Source organism: Microcaecilia unicolor, chromosome 1 (assembly GCF_901765095.1).
Source record: "Microcaecilia unicolor chromosome 1, aMicUni1.1, whole genome shotgun sequence".
In the NCBI taxonomy this organism is placed as follows: Eukaryota; Metazoa; Chordata; class Amphibia; order Gymnophiona; family Siphonopidae; genus Microcaecilia; species Microcaecilia unicolor.
Genome location: NC_044031.1, coordinates 640,654,077 through 640,671,743, shown reverse-complemented (window position 1 = coordinate 640,671,743; position 17,667 = coordinate 640,654,077). Strand labels below are relative to the sequence as shown.

General features: G+C 41.6%; 1 pseudogene; it reads left to right on the top strand.

Moving 5' to 3' along the window:
• The first annotated feature begins 5,470 nt into the window (after positions 1 to 5,470).
• LOC115461123 lies at positions 5,471 to 6,107 on the top strand (annotated as a pseudogene).
• The last annotated feature ends 11,560 nt before the right edge of the window (positions 6,108 to 17,667 follow it).

Here is a 17,667-nt window from a genome sequence, read left to right as displayed (position 1 = left end):
GTATTATTAGGAAAGGAATGGAAAACAAAAATGAGGATAATATAATGCCGCTGTATCGCTACATGGTGCAACCGCACCTCGAATATTGTGTTCAATTCTGGTCGCCGCTTACTACTACTACTTATCATTTTTATAGTGCTACAAGGCATATGCAGCGCTGTACACCATACACAAAAAGACAGCCCCTACTCAAAGAGCTTACAATCTAGATAAGACAGGTAAACAGACAGAACAATAAGGGTAAGGGAATAAAGAGGTGAGGCTAAAAGGACAGGGCAAGTGAGTGGTGGTTAGGAGTCAAAAGCAGTGGTAAAGAGGTGGGCTTTAAGTTTGGACTTGAAAACGGCCAAAGACGGGGCTAGACATACAGGCTCGGGTAGTCTATTCCAGGCGTGAGGTGCAGCAAGATAAAAGGAACGGAGCCTGGAATTAGCAGTAGAGGAGAAGGGGACAGATAAGAGTACCCGAGAGGCAGAGTGAATGCACTTATAGGTCAATAAGAGAAAATTGAATTGAATGCGGAAACGGATAGGGAGCCAGTGAAGTGACTTAAGGAGAGGGCTAATGTGAGCATAGCGACTTTGGCGGAAAATGAGTCGCGCACCAGAGTTTTGAACTGATTGAAGAGGAGAGAGATGGCTAAGAGGGAGGCCGGTGAGAAGCAGGTTACAATAATCAAGATGAGAGGTGATAAGAGTGTGGATAAGGGTTCTGGTAGAGTGCTCAGAGATGAAGGGACGGATTTTGCTGATGTTATAGAGCAAGAAACGACAGGTTTTGGCAATCTGCTGAATGTGAGCAGAGAAGGAGAGAGAGGAGTCAAAGATGACCCCAAGGTTACGAGCTGATGAGACAGGGAGAATGACTGTGCCATCCACAGAAACAGAGAAAGGGGGGAGATGAGAGGTAGGTTTAGGGGGAAAGATGAGAAGCTCGGCTTTGGCCATGTTAAGTTTCAGATGACATTGAGACATCGAGGCAGCGATATCAGACAGTCAGGCTGAAACATTGGTCTGGATGCTGGTTGAGATTTCGGGGGTAGAGAGGAAGATTTGGGAGTCATCAGCATAGAGATGGTATTGGAAGCCATGGGATGATATCAGAGAGCCAAGGGAAGAAGTGTAGATGGAGAACAGGAGAGGACCGAGAACAGAACCCTGAGGCAAACCGATTGGTAGAGGGATAGAAGTGGAAGAGGATCCACCAGAGTGTACACTAATGGTGCGAAGCGAGAGGTAGAAGGAGAACCAGGAAAGAACAAAGCCCTAGTTAAACTTCCACAAAGAAAGTCTGTGCACACCTCTGGCATCTCTGGGTTTTATAACAGTGCTGGAGCATTTTAAACACTTTAAACATTTTAACTAAAATGTGTCAATGCCAGTCTCCATTTGGATCACTGTTTCTGGGTCTCCTCTTTACCTCCCTGTCCTCTGCAAGATGCCCCCTCTCTGGGAAAGGGGGGGCAAGGTAAAGGCTTCTTTTTCTATATTTACAGCAGCCATCTTGGACTCCCATATTGAGGGTACAAATGCTTTATAGTAGTCCAGTAGTATGCTTGTACATAAACAATCAGACTTCTTAGGTTTATCCTCTGCACAGAGGCATTACACAGAGTTGTCCCCGGTCACTACTTCTCTTTGATCTGGCACTGGAATCCTGATTTTGTGTTGGGCTACAAGATTAATTGGTCAAAATCAAAGTTAATACCACTCAATGTGCATTGTACAAAAGATCTGGTGACCAATTTTTCATTCCAGTGGCAGATGAAAAGGATTAAATATTTGAATATTAAACTTTTTTCCATCTTTTTTTAGATACTATAATTGCAAATGATAGGGGTCAGAATAGAAACTGTAAAGATGTTTATTGCTCCAGTTTTATAAGCAAATTGGCAGGCTGCTGCTAAAATGTATTTGAAAAGACCATAGACCTAGGTTGCTCTGTCTACTTTACAAAGATCTAGAGAGGCTGGTGGAGTTAATCCTCCTCATTTCTTTCATTACCACCTGGTGTTTATTTTACATCAGGCTATATGATACCTCGGAAGGGCTAATCCTGGCCTTGCACCATATGAACTCCAATTTATCCTAGGGCCTCCTTTCCAATACAGCTTAAAACTAATTAGATCTTCACATCAACGCTTCAGGCTTTTATTTCTCAAGAGAATGTTTGGGATAAAACTCAGAGAATCCAGGAAGATCCTTTTGTGGAATAATCCACATTTCTGCTTTGACTGGAAAAACATTTACTGGAAGGACTGGGCCTAGTGGAAAATCTGGACTTTGAAAGACTTAGAGGGCATTTTCGAAAGAAACGTCCAAGTTGCGATTTAGACATCCTTACAAAACGTCCAAATCCAGGGGCGAGGAAACCCGTATTTTTGAAAAAAATGGACGTCCATGTTTCGTTTCGAAAATACCGTCAGAGACGTCCAAATCCTTAAATTAGGACATCCCTAGATTTGGACGTCCTTGGATCTGGACGTTTCTGACTTTCGGTGATTTTTGAAACCAAAGACATCCATGTCAAAAACTTCCAAATGCAAGCCATTTGGATGTGAGAGGAGCCAGCATTTGTAGTGCACTGGTCCCCCTGACATGCCAGGACACCAACCGGGCACCCTAGGGGGCACTGCAGTGGGCTTCATAAATTGCTCCCAGGAACATAGCTCCCTCACCTTGTGTGCTAAGTCCTCCAAAACCCACTACCCCCAACTGTACACCACTACCATAGCCCTTACGGGTGAAGGGGACACCTATATATGGGTACAGTGGGTTTGTGGTGGGTTTTGGAGAGTTCGCTGTTTCCTCCACAAATGTAACAGGTGGGGGGGGGGCTTGGGCCTGGGTCCGCCTGTCTGAAGTGCACTGCAATACCCACTAAAACTGCTCCAGGGACCTGCATGTGCTGTCATGGACCTGTGTATGACATCTGAGGTTGGCATAGATGCTGGCACAAAATATTTTTAAAGATGTTTTTGATGGTGGGAGGGGGATAGTGACCACTGGGGGAGTAATGGGAGGTCATCCCCGATTCCGTCCGGTGGTCATCTGGTCATTTCGGGCACCTTTTTGTGCCTTATTTGTAAAAAAAACACGTCCGGGTTAAAAGGTCCAAGTGTTCGTCAGGGACATCCTTGCTGTTTTCGATTATGGTGCAAAGATGCTCAAGTCCCGTCTTCGCTACGCCTCTGACATGCCTTGAAATTTGGATGTCCTTGCGACGGACTGCAGTTGGAGACGTCGAAAATCGGGTTTCGATTATACCGATTTGGACGTCTCTGGGAGAAGGACGTCCACCTTCCGTTTTATGTCGAAAGATGGACGTCCTTCTCTTTCGAAAATGAGCCCGTTAATATGTCAAGATAAATATCTGTCTTTTTCAGCCTTTTGGAGCAAGTTTGGAGTACCCTTTTCTCAATTTGTTCAAGATCGCCCACATATTAGATTTACAGCATTGCTCCTTTATAAACAACTGCATCCTTATCCATATTTGCAGTCTTCAGTGGAGCTGCGCTCTGCTTGGAGTGGTGAGCTAGGAGTGCCCATTTTGGAAGATCAGTGGTCTAATTTCTGGATTCAGAGTGATAGATGTATGAAATCAGTGTCTCTTTGTCAATTGATATGTTTCTTAGTTCACAGAATTCAATGAATTCTGGTATGACTCCATAACATATATCCACAGTCTTCAAACCTGTGTTGAAACTGTGGGTCACATGATCTTTTATTGTCCGCCAATACTCTAGTTCTGGTGTCAGGTATGACAGCGAATTGCTGAGGTCTTGCACTCACCTGACCCTCTGACCTATGCTGGGGTTTTTTTCCCCCTCATGACTTTTCTAGGGGCAAAGAGGAACAGGCATAGTGATGACTATATGGTTATATGATTGCAGTTGCTGGTCAAATAATCACTTAAGTTTCTGTTTTTGGTGGAATTGACTATGTTTGGTATATAAATATGAATATATCCTAGCAGAGAAAATAGGCTGAATTGACAAATTATTGAAGATAAGGAATACGTAGATGTATTACCCTTTTAACTTCTATTGCACTGCTGTTCTTGCAGTATAACTGTTGCTTTTATTTTGATGTTTTGTGGATTATTTTCCTGCTCTGGAAAGGGTAGCTGGGGTAAGGGCAGGTGGAAGTTGCACTTTTCAGTATTCTCTGTTCATTTCTATATCAGATTGTTGGTGTTATACTTTGATGGTAATGTTATGGTTCTTATTCTTTCCATATGCTGTCTTATGTGATTTTGAAAGCAATAAAAAAAGATCTGAACAAAACTAGGGGGGGGGGGGGGCTTTGAATGGACTCTGCATTACAAAGAACAAAAATGGATTCATACTCTTTACTGAAGCACTGGATTGGATGCCACTCATTTGATCTCTGCTTCCTTATTTATAAAATAAAACAACGCTACCAAAATGGTATTCATGAAATAGGAACAAAAGTTACAAGTGCTATACATTTTGAAAACGATTTTGTTTTTTTGAGAAGCATGGATACTAACATCTGTGTTTTATTACAGGAGTGATCTTTCTGATGCAGCATTTGTGAAATGTAGTACTATGTCAGATGGTTATATACTGGCTTTAAGACTGAAACCAGATGCCAGTCTTCGAAAGTTAAGTAAACATTTTACTGAAAAAAAGGACCTATGAAGATGAGATGGCATAGCCATTGAGGAACTAAGGCACTTTGTGGGCTTATCATATACAGATCAGTCCATTAATAGTCATTAATAATCTAGCTCATGGATCTTTACATTGAGTAAGTCTACAGTAGTTTGCAGATTTGCCCTTTTTACAAAAATTACCGAGATTGGTGACATTTTTTAAACTAGATGATCTATTGAGAGAAGAAATTTTGAGAACCAATAAAGATAAGGTGGACTCTTGTTCTCAATAGCTCATGCCTCAATAAATTGGTTAGTCATTAATATGACACCAGCCTCTTTGTATGTTTTTACTGCTGCAGACTAAATTGATTGCCACTCTGAAAGTTTTTGCATGATAATTTTACCCCTAAAATATATCTGTTACCACTTTGATAGATGGCTAATTTTGGTCTTATACCTTTTTATTTTAACAGTGGGCATTCAGCTGCTTTCCAGAGAAATGACACTAACAAACCAAACTTCAGTGCATGAATTCATCTTGGTAGGATTTACGGACCTTTATAATATACAGAGTTTTCTCTTCATAGCTTTTTTCTCCATGTATGTTCTTACCCTACTGGGAAACATCAGCATCATCGCAATAATTAAGATTGCTCCCAGACTTCACACACCCATGTACTTTTTTATTAGCAACCTATCGTTAATAGATGTATGTTATTCCTCTACCATCACTCCAAAAACATTGCTCAACATAGCACTGGAGACAGAAGACATCTCTCTTCCTGGATGTGTTACACAAATGTACTTTTTTGTGGCTTTGTTAATTGCAGAGTGCTTTCTTCTTGCAGTGATGGCATACGATCGTTATGTGGCTATATGTAACCCACTACTTTATCTTGTTGTTATGAACAAGAGGGTTTGCATCCTAATGGTGACCATTTTATATATAATAAGCTTGATACTTTCTGCAGTACATACAAGTAATGTCTTTTCTGTGTCATTCTGTGGTCCCAATAAGATTAGTAATTTCTATTGTGATCCCTCTCCACTTTTAAAACTTTCCTGCTCCGATACCTCTTCAAGGAGGTAGTGCTTTCTGCTATTTGTGCTACTGTTATCTCCATCAGTATTACAGCAGTATTTCTTTCATACATTTACATTATCTCCACTATCCTGAAAATCCGCTCATCAGAGGGCAGACGCAAAGCCTTTTCCACATGTGCCTCTCATTTCATCACAGTGACTTTATATTTTGGGAGTCTTGTCTTTATCCATGTATTCCCTAATTCTCATCACTCACTAAACAAAACAGATTTGTTGGTTTGGTTTATACAATGATAATCCCTATGTTAAACCCTATGATCTACAGTCTCAGAAACAATGATGTCAAACAAGCAGTGAAAAAAGTCTTGAAGATAAAACAATCTCTTAATAAAAACATTGCTTGCTATATTTATATTAAAACAAAGATAAGTATTTTAAAATGAGTAAATGTTTTCCCCTGGATTCTATAAAGAGTGACCAAATATCTATGCCCAAATTTGGGCACAATACAGAGATGTGCATGCAATCTAATTGATTAATGAGCCAATTAACATAAATAATTAGGAGCTAACAATACATTATTGATATTAATTGGTACCAATTTGAGGTTGCATGTGCATCTGGCTGTGTGCTATTCTATACATCTGGGTGCCCAAAAGGGGGCATGGCCATTATAGGGCATAGAGGGTCAGGGATGTTCACAAAAAGATGTGCACAATAGGGGCAGACAGTGCTCTGGGCCTCCGGGCAGTAAGGATAATTGTGCCCCCCTGGGCACTGGCTTTACCCCCCATCAGCACACTGCCACCCTCCCACGCATTAGTGCGCCCTCCACAGATCTACTTATGAATCACTCTTCTAATTCAAGATACTCAAATAGAACAATTTCAGAAACAAATGTTGCTATTCAGGGGGGTAAGTTATCACTGTTGGCTACCATTAAGGTATATTATTTAGGGAGAAGTTATCAATGTGGCCTACTGTTAAGATGTGTTATTTTACTGTTAACCCAGTTATTAGTAACTAGGTCTTATTGCATAAAATAGGACCTGTGCTAAAGTACTTTTTTTTGTGCTTAAGCAAGACTTCACTCCATGATTGCTGGTGTTTTCACCACATGAACTTGTGTTTACCAACATAAAATACTCAGTTTGATATCAATAAGGAATGTCTGATCTATTGGGGCTCTTTTTGTGCTATTTTTTTCCTTCTAAAATACCTCTGAAATCGGCAAATGGAAGGTCAAGGTCCAAGTATACTCTTCTGATCCAGATTCTGCACCTCCATTGACACAGGCCACCATTGTGGGCTTCCTTCAGAAGACAACAGTAGGTTCTTCAGGAAGTGATGGTGCCTGTTGTAAAGTGTGAGCTGCAGGATAGATGGAAGAATCACTGAACCCCAAATTCTTTGCTCCCCCACCATTCCCCTTTGTGTTTACATTGGCAATGCAGCAGATTGTGACAGATGATCCCCTTCTTCCTTCTCTCTTTTGTCTTATTGTGGAGCAGAAAAGGGGGTAGAGGAATGAAGTGGCCTGAGAATAGCCCAGTGACAGTGGACTAAGTGCTGGAACAGCTGAACTGATTGGTGGGTGTGTTATATAGGCACCAATCAATTTTGAGCTGTGAGCCTGATTATCTTGAGGGAGCTGTTGGTGGGCAATTTTTCTGAGGAGCTTGGGCTGAGGAGACGGCATTGAAAGGGAAAGGGGAAAGGAAAGGGGGTGGAATTTGATATAACACATTTCTCTGGTTACAGTTAAAGTGGTTTATACATCATATACAGGTACTTATTTTGTAGCTGGGGCAATGGAAGGTTAAATCACCCATCCTTGTCAATGTAGGGAGGAGCAAAGGTTTTGGTTAAGGGAAGGGTTTGAGTAATCATCTCGTTTACTATAGCTTGATGGGGAAGGATAAGCATGCTAAGAACTCACGTGGGTTGAGGGATGGGGTAATCCCGTGTGTGTCACCATCATTGGATTTAAGGGGTGACTGGGCAGAGTTTGCTATTAGTGCAAACTATGCTGATTTGAGTTTATCCACATGAGCCTTTGTGCTTTCTCATCTGTGCTTAGGTTGTAACTGTCTGATCTGGATGTTCCTTTTAGGAATGTGGACTGTGGGTGGGATGTTGGAAATTTCTAAGGGAATGTTTGGGGGATGACAGTTACCAAATTTATTGTTGAAGTCTGTTGATGATTAATAAAGCTACAGCCATTTTTGTCACGTGAAGTTTAGCTTGCTTGTGTATTTTTTTATTGTTGTGAATCAACTGGGAATGTATGAGTGCCTATGCTGTAGTCCAAGTTTTCAGATTGCACAAGCCTAAGTATAAAAAATGAACAGCAACCTGGAGGTGTAGGGGGGGGGGGGGCTGGAGAAGCTGGTATCTCAAGTGGAGGGTACATGAAAGTGCCTCAGGCTTGATGAAGGGCCAATTTATCACCCACAGGAAATTAAAAGCATTGGATAACCAAAAGAGAAGGTTAAATATGCAGTTTCACAATTTCCCAAAATCTCAATTAATATGTTATTTATCATTTATCATTTATTGAGACTTGATATATTGCCAAATCAGTACAAATCAATGTGGGATACAATACTCAAAAATGGATATAATAAAACAAAAAAGAACTACAAAATATGATAGGACAGCACACTAAACCATCCACACAACAGAAGAAGGACAACCTGCAAAGACAGTCGAGAAGACATCACCATCATCTCAGGCTCCCTATTGCTGAAATATTATCCAGCCAGCCAAAATGCCTTGGAAACAGGAAGGTCTTCAGAGGCATCCTAAATTTCTTGAAAATATGGGATAAAAATATGTTGGAGAAATGTTGAAGATCTCAGGAGACTCCATTTCAACAAAAGAAGAAAAAAACTCTGCAGATTGTTAAAAATTGATGGAGATTTTGGAAAATTCTAGGGGAGCAGAAGAGGTTTAGACTATTCCAATCATCTCCTTTGCTTTGGATCTTGAGCCTTTTATCCTTTATATGGAGACACTAGGGGTCCTTTTACTTAGGTGGGCTAATGGATTTAGCACATGCTAATAAAGCGTGCACTAAATGATAAGAAGCCCATTATATTCTTATGGGCATCTTATCATTTAGTAACAAAAAATACTATCCCCAAAATGTGTCATCAACTGTAGTATAACAGTCTAAATTACTCATAAGATGGGAGGAAAAGCCTCAAAGAGATCCGGACTGTCACTCTCTTGGAGCTGAAAAACTCTTCATCGTTGGCAGAAAAAACCTCACCACCTATTATTTTTTTTAGCAAACAACAGCACTAGAATAAACTGTTATATATATATATATTCAAAAGGATTACACTATTTTTAAACAAACTGGACCGATATTTGGCAACTAAGGTTTAATCCCAAAAATGCAGGGTCATGCACTTGGGTCACAAGAATCTGAGGAACAGTACAGTATAGGGGGTGAAGTGCTTCAGTGTACGAAGGAAGAGCGGGACTTGGGGGTGATTGTATCTGATGACCTTAAAGCTTCCAAAACAGGTAGAAAAAGCGACGGTCAAAGCCAGAAGGATGCTAGGGTGCATAAAGAGAGGCATGGCCAGCAGGAAAAAGGAGGTGATAGTGCGTTGTATAAGTCTCTAGTGAGGCCCCATTTGGAGTACTGCGTGCAGTTCTGGAGATTGCACCTACAGAAAGATATAAACAGGATGGAGTCGGTCCAGAGGGCGGCTACAAAATTAGTACGCGGTCTTGAACACAAAAATTATAGGGACAGGCTTATGAACCTTAACATGTATACGCTGGAAGAGAGGAGGGAGAGAGGAGACATGATAGAGATGTTTAAATATCTTCAAGGGCATTTATGTACAGGAAGAGAGCCTTTTCCAAATGAAGGAGAGCTCTGGAATGAGGGGGCATATGACAAAGTTAAGAGGGAATAGGCTTAGGAGTAATCTAAGGAAGTACTATTTCACAGAAAGGGTGGTGGAGGCGTGGAATGGCCTCCCGTTGGAGGTTGTGGAGTCGAGGACTGTTCCAGAATTTAAAAAGGCATGGGATAAGCATATGGGATCGCTTAGGAACAGGAAGAATTAGGGGTTACAGAGGATGGGCAGACTGGATGGGTCATATGGCCTTTTTCTGCCATCATGTTTCTATGTTTCTAAACTGAAGTGTACATATCTAGCCCTCTTTTGCCATCAAAAACATCCCCAGACCAACGTTGGCCAGCGTTTAGCTTTCGCTGTTTCAAGGTTGTGGCATACAATTAAGGACGTTGAACAAAGTCAGGAGGCAAAAGAACAGGCTTCTTCCTCGGCCCCAGATCACCCACTGGGGGAGTTCCCGGCAGTAATCAGCAGCATGGCCACATTGGTATGTGCTGCCTGATTACCGCATGAGTAGGCGTGAGCCCTTTTTGCCAAGTAAATAGGTGGCATTAAGGGCTCAGGCGATAAATAGCTGCAAGCTACTTTTTATATTAGCACACGTTAATTTACTGACCCATTAAAAAAGGCCTTTTCCCAGTTGCAGTACAAAATGGCCCAGCACATGCCAATTTCACGCGCCCACACAGAGAAGGGCAACGAAAAGTGGATGGGATGACTTCCCAATGAGGAAAGGCTAAAGCGGCTAGGACCCTTCAGCTTGGAGAAAAGATGGCTGTGGGGTGATAAATGATAGAGATCTATAAAATAATGAGTGGAGTGGAAAGGGTAGACGTGAATCGCTTGTTTATTCTTTCCAAAAATACTAGGACTAGGGGGCACCACAATGAAGCTACAAAGTAGTAAATTTAAAACGAACCAGAGAAAATTTTTCTTCACTCAATGTGTAATTAAACTCTGGAATTTGTTATCATAGAATGTAGTAAAAGCAGTTAGCTTAGCAGGGTTTTAAAAAGGTTTGGATAGCTTCCTATAAGACCATAGACCATTATTAAAATGGACTTCCAGATGGAGTACAATTCTTCAGTTCAAGTCATCATGGGCTAGGTTCTATATATTGTGCCTGAAATTTCTGTATAGAAAAAAAATATGCCAAGGCATATACTGAAAAGTATGGCTAAATTTTATAGAATATGCCCAAAGTTCCACGCGGTTTATAGAATATGCCCAATACCCATCTGTATGATTAAATTTAGTCACGGCCAGTTACTCCAAGTAAAACTTGGTTTAAATGTCAGTGCCTAAATTATGCATGGATTGGGTGTATTCTATCACAATGAACATAGATTTTAGAAATGTCCATAATATGCCTCAGGACACGCCCCATTTTCAACTATGCAACTTAGAACTTAGGCATATCATGTTACAGAATATGCTTAAACTGGGCCTTCAGGATTGAGAAAATGTAGTCCTTTATTTATGATGAAGACCCGACACGGGCCGTGTTTCGGCGTATAAACGCCTGCATCAGGGTCAAAGGACTCCTATAAGTCAGCTAATTGACTAGTGAACAAGGATGTGGAATAATCAGGATATATTTCCCGCTGTTTGACCAGCTCATTTGTAGAACGCTTTCAGCCGCGTAAACCGCGTGTCGGGTCTTCATCATAAATAAAGGACTACATTTTTCTCAATCCTGAAGGCCCAGTGTTTGCTTTGTTTGTTTGGTTGCTTTTGTATGCTGCATTCCCTCTTTTTGTAACAGAATATGCTTAGACAGTTGTGCGCGGTAAATTCTAATTGATGTCAATTAGTGTTAATAATTGCTTGTTTAGTGGCAATTATCAGTGCTGATTGGCTTGTTAACTAGCTAAGGACCTTGTTTACAAAGGCATGCTAGTGCTCTTAGCATATACTAAACATTACTGCGTGCTAACCATGTAGATGCCCATAATATTCCCATGGGTATGTATCTATATGGTTAGCGCTTGCTAATTTTTAGAGCACACTAAAACCGCTAGCGCACCTTTATACGCAGGGCCCTAAGTTGTGCGAACAAATCCAGAATATGACCAGATTTGCACGCACAATTTATGTCACACTATGCAGAATCCGTGGGCATAAGGGCTAACACCTTACAGATCTTCTAACCAGGCCAATTGGTTTTATCCAACCAATGGGCTTCCTTAGGGAAAACTATGAATAAAGCAAATAAAGATTAAACATTCAACAATGCAAACAAAATATATGAACCCTATGTTCAAAATAATGTGTATTTACATACAGAAGGGCACATTCCCCTATAGGTCATCCAAAGTTGGGCACCCAAATTTGGACATGGATCCCAGATCCATGTGCAAACTAATTAGTTGAGCTGTTAAGCAGTAATTGCTATTAATTGGCACTCATTTGGAGTTATGCACGTACCTGCTGTGCACCCACTTCTATAACATGTGTGCATAAATTTTATAGTGTGCAGCTCAAAGGGGGCGTGCCCATGGAAGGTGCATAGCCGGGTCAGGAACATTTCCAGAATTTAATCACAATGCTATAATATCATTTCTGTGTCCAAGTTGGGTGCAGGCATTACACCAGGTTTCCGCAGGCATAAATCCAGTGTCCAAAAGTAGTTGCAAGATCCTTGCTAAGCTAGCATTCTTCGGAACTTTTTAGCACCTAACTTTGGTTGCTATTTATTTATTTATTTATTGCATTGTATCCCACATTATCCCACCTCTTTGCAGGCTCACTGATGTTTGTCAGGGCAAAGCAAAAACACCAGTGCTTTCATGCCTCCAATAAAAAGAAAATGCACACACTTTTTGAAGATCACACCTTACAAAGCCAATCAAAAATGCAAAAAATAAATACAGTTTCTTAAAGAAACAGATACTCTTCAACGTTCTTGTATGCCACTTATAAACATATTCTTGTTCATGTCTTCCCAAATATTTTTAAAAATCACTATTATGGCACAAACAGCCTTTTCCAAAACAACCACATATCTCAAATGCTCCACTTTGTGAGAAAACTGCTTCTAATGCAAAATAAATAGAGCAGAATTTTTATTATAACGAATAGAAAGGTAATGTTAAATAATATGAGTCCTAATGGCCAGGGTAGTTTTGCCAATGTAGAGTTTCTAACAAGGCTATAGTACAACATAAATCACACCACTAACACACCGTGTAATGACCATATTTAGAAGCCCCTGTTCTTCTTTGTCTCCTGATAGGCTCTCTAGACCAAGGAGATTAGCATGAAGTTAACCAGAATACAGGAACATCACTGTGAAGACTCAAAACTCTTAAACCAAAATCTTTGTTAATGCAAATTCAAACAAAAGGAAATAATTTATAGTTCTGGAATGTTGAACAAAGAGTCTCTGCTCTGCAGATTTGTCTGTTCTCAACCGTCTACATCCTCCTGCATGCATGTAGGGGCTGTGAGAATTCCATCTCTGTTCTGGGAGTAGATGTTGTAAATACTTTAAACTGGTAATAACATGGTTATTTTAAAGTAGCTTGAAGGGGGAGTATGCAAAAAGGTACAGCAAGTCAGCTTACAGATCTTAGAAAAGTATGCTGCACTTTCTAAACCTCAGTGGAGAGAGAAGAAGCAAGCTACAGTCCAACATACAGGGTTGCCAAGTGGAAAAAATTTTTTCCCACCCAATCGAGCCCAAATCCAGCCCAAAGCCCGCCCAAAGTCAAACCCCGCCCCTGACACCCCCACCCCCGCGTCATCATCCCCGCCCCCGCCGTCATCAACCCGCCCCCGCCATCATCAACCCCGCCCCCACTGTCATCGGCTCGCCTCCCCTGTCACCGGCCCCGCCTCCCCGTCATTGGCCCCACCTCCCCGTCATCAGCCCCGCCCAAAACGTCACGAACCCCGCCCAATACGTCACTAACCCCGCCCCCCCCCCACGGCCGAAAAAAACGCTTGTAAAAGCACCCAAATGACCCAAAAGGAGCCCAAAAAAACGCAACCCGCCGCGGGCAAAAATTTCCTGCGGCGGGTCGCAGAAAACCGCCCACCTGGCAACACTGCCAACATACAGTGAGACAAGGGACAGCCAATAGGAAAAGTCCCATAAGGCATAGGTGCATGTGCTCAGGAAAAGCCTATCATAGAGCCTAGCAGGAAGACTAAGATTTGTAGTCCAAAGACACTTCCTGCCTTTCTTAAAGGCACAAGAACGGCAAACTGTTACAGGCAATGCAATCAGATATAAACAATGTCCAACATATACATATAAACAATAAATAACCTGTGTCCATGAATATGGGGGCAGGGCAGCCCTTTAACCAAACTGTGGTAAAAAAAAGTGATAATGTGTGTCTTTCAGGCATGCTAAGGCCATTTTTTCTGCAAGGGATAAATGGCTGAATTTCTTTTCTTTCTTTTTTTTTTTTTTGTATTAGTGGCCACATGCTAATCTTGCTATTATAACAGATTAGCATGTGAGTCAATTTATAGCTGGTAAGGGCTCAAGCACTAATCACATGCTAATTAGTTATCATGCAGCAATGCAGTTGCAGTAACCAATTAGCACAGTACACACCCACTCTCTGCCCCCAGACATGCAGAGCTGCCAAGGGGTCCCAATTTTTGAGAGGGAGATTTTAGTACATGCCCAAGACCCGCCCTATTCTGCATTGGCTCCACCTATTCAATTGGCTCCGCCCCTGAAACACCTCAATCCCACAGTCATTTCAGAAAATATTTTATTTATTAGCCTAATACCCTTTTCAATTAGCTTTCAGAGACCAAATCTTCCTGCCTCAGGTCAGGTTAGGGCCAGTAGAAATGCTGTTATCATGGTATCCTCTCCTGACCTGAGGAAGGAAGTGCTGGTCTCTGAAGGCTAATCAAAAATGTTTTAAAATCAGTGAAGTTATCACCTTATTTTCTATTTTGTGTTTATTTGCATGTATTAACCTTAACTAACACAACTACCACACTACTTTATCCTAAATTAAAAATAAAATTACTTTCTGTACCTTTGTTGCCTGGCCATTTACTTTTTCTAATTGTGTTGGTCCTAATCTCTTGATTCTGCTTTCCTTCGTCTTCTCTTAACTCTCTTGCCAGGGTTTCCTGTCCATTTGTTATTTTTCTTTCCTTTTTCTTTGTTTTCTTCAAATTATTTTTCTGCCTCTCTCTCTGTCCAGATTTAATTCATTTGTACTATTCATTCTTAAATTTCCCTCTTTTTACTTTATCTATCTATGGCTTTTCATCTTTTCTTCACTTTTGTTCTCCCCATGCCCCTTGCAATTATTCTCCAGTCTTTTACTAACTCTATCGTCTCCCCCTTTCCATTCAGTATCTCCCCTCTTTCTTGTACCATCCTTCCAGTGTCTCCCCACCTCTTTCTCTCTGCATCCCTCCATCCCCTCTTCTTTCTCTCCCTATCCTTCCCTCCAGCACCTTCCCTCTTTTCTCTCCTACTCTTCCATCTAGCGTCTTCCTTCTTTCTGTCGCCATTTTTTCCTCTTTCTCTCCCTCCTTTCTTCCAGCATTTCTCCTCTTTCTCTCTCCATCTGACAGCCAGGGTCTCCCCCTTGCTCCCCTTCCTTCTCTCCAACAGCTTGCCTCTCCCCTGCCCTTTTCGATGTCCCCTCTTTCTCTCCCATCTTTCCATTCATCTCTCTCTCTGTACCCCTCTTCTATCCAGCATCCCCACTCTTTCTTTTCATCCAGCCTCTCCCCTCTTACCTCCATCCAGCATGTCCCCTTTCTCTCTCTCTCCCTTCCATCCACCTCCCCTCGCTCTCCACCTTCTGTCCAGTATCTCCCTCCTTTCATCCAGTGTCTCCCCTTTGTCCCCATCCAACATCTTTGATCTCTCTCCCCCCTCCATGCAACATACACACTGACACACTCTTTCTTCCTCCTCCCCTTCCAAACAAAATCTTTTTTTCTATTCTCCTCCACTCCAGCATTTTTTGTTTCCCCGTACCCTAGTTCCCAGGCACCCAAGCGGCTGCTATCTCCTGGGACCAGCCAGGGAGCTCAGCTGCATCCCTTTTACATGCTGCCACTGTGAGCAGCCGCAGCAAAGAAGAAAAAGAAGTGCGGGGCCGCAGCAGCCTTCAGGCATGCACTGTCAGTTTTGCCAGTCCTCTGCCCCTGGAACAGGAAATTGACATCAGCGAGGGCAGAGGACGGCAGAGCCAACAGCGCATGCCTGAAGGGTGCTGCGGCCCCACACTTCTTTTTATTTTTTTGCTGCGGCTGTTCACAGAGATGCAGCGGCGGCAGAGGATCATCTCAGTGGGAGACTTTGGCGGGAGTGCGGGAGATGACCCGCCAAAGCAGGAGTCTCCCGCTAAATGCGGGAGACTTGGCAGGTCCGGACATGCCCCCTGCCACCAAAATATATATTATATTTTTTAGCATTTAGGAAGAATGCACACAAGGCAAAATTACCACAGGACATGTATTAATGCTTACTGCAGCTTTGTAAAAGGGCCCCTTAAAATGTTCCCTATCATTGACACTATCAGTCCATGTCAGGTTTAATGTAGAATGAACAAGAAAGTCTATTAAATTTGTTCTTCATTGAAAAGCAAATCGTGGATATGCATGAAATACCTGTAACACATCCTAGTATTTTAAAACTATTTTTTTAAATTGAAAAGATTGAAAAAAATAAGGCAGTGCACCTACATGGTTTGGGCCCTTTCCTAAAAGTCCATGAACCATTATTTTCTTTCAGATTTCTTTCATTATTAAATCTTGGGGTTTTTTTTTCTCACTACGGACTATTTGATCTCTTCATCCATATTTGGATGAAAAGTCCTTTGCTACACTCATAAATGCTTTTGTCTCTTCAACATTGGATTATTGTAACTTTGCTTATTCTGGTCTTCCTATGTCCCTTCTCAGGAAATTACATTCTATCCAGAACATTGCCATTTGTCTTCTCTGTCATGCACATCGATACAACCGTGTCACTCCTCTTCTTCGACAGCATCACTGGCTTCCGGTTTTCTATTGGGTTCAACACAAGATCTTAACTTTCACATGTAAGCCCCCACATTCTATATAGCGTGCCTAACATTCCAACATAAAATCCCAACACCCAGCGATATAGCATAACTAATGATCGTACTGGACAATTTATAATCTTCACCCTTGACCCCTTGATATCTGATCCCAATCTACCTCATATGTTCACAATATAACTTTGTATCTGTTACCAACCGATTTGGCAACAGCCTCTACGGTACTATGCAAGCCACATTGAGCCTGCAAATAGGTGAGAAAATGTGGGGTACAAATGTAACAAACAAACAAATAAATAAATAAATAAATAAACAATACGCATAACTTGATTGGCTTAACAAGCTAATCAGCATTGATAACAACACCTAACAAGCAATAATGAGCACTAACTGGCAATAATTAGAATTTACTCGCACAACTCGCTAAACGTATTTTGTAATGAACTGCGCCTAAATTCTAATGTGTGCTGTTCAAAAGGGGCGTGGTCATAGGTGGGGAAATGGGCATTTCTTGGGTGATCCAAAATTTACACGCATAGTTACAGAATATAGCCTAGTGTGCATAAATCTATATGCTGGGATTTATGCCACATTTTCATTGGTATAAATGGAGGTGCATAGTTTTAGGCGCTGGGATATCAACTAAGGATATTCTATATATCGTGCCTAAATCTAGGTGCCGCTTATAGAATATGCTTAGCCAGAAATGTTTACCGTGCAAATTTTTTAGGTGCCTATATAGAATCTGGCCCAAGGTTCTTTATTCTAGGGTGCATCTATATCTCTCCTGGTATTGTCCCCTGTCATCCCTCTCGCACTCTGTGCTCGTTTTGGGAACCAACTCACAGAACCATCTGCCCATTTTGGGAACCAACTCACAGCCACCAGATGTTGTCCTGACAATGTGGAATTCTTTGTCCATAGACCTTAGAGCAGAGAGTTCCCACCTTCAGTTTAGGGCCCTTCTGAAAAGACTGTTTGTTCTTTCCCTGCTTTCTATCTTTTCCTGCTGGTTGGTGAGCAGTGGCATTGCCTTTGATCTTATTCCCCTCATTTGTTTTTCTAGCCTCTCCCTTCTTTCATTTTACTCTGTCTTATGTTGATTG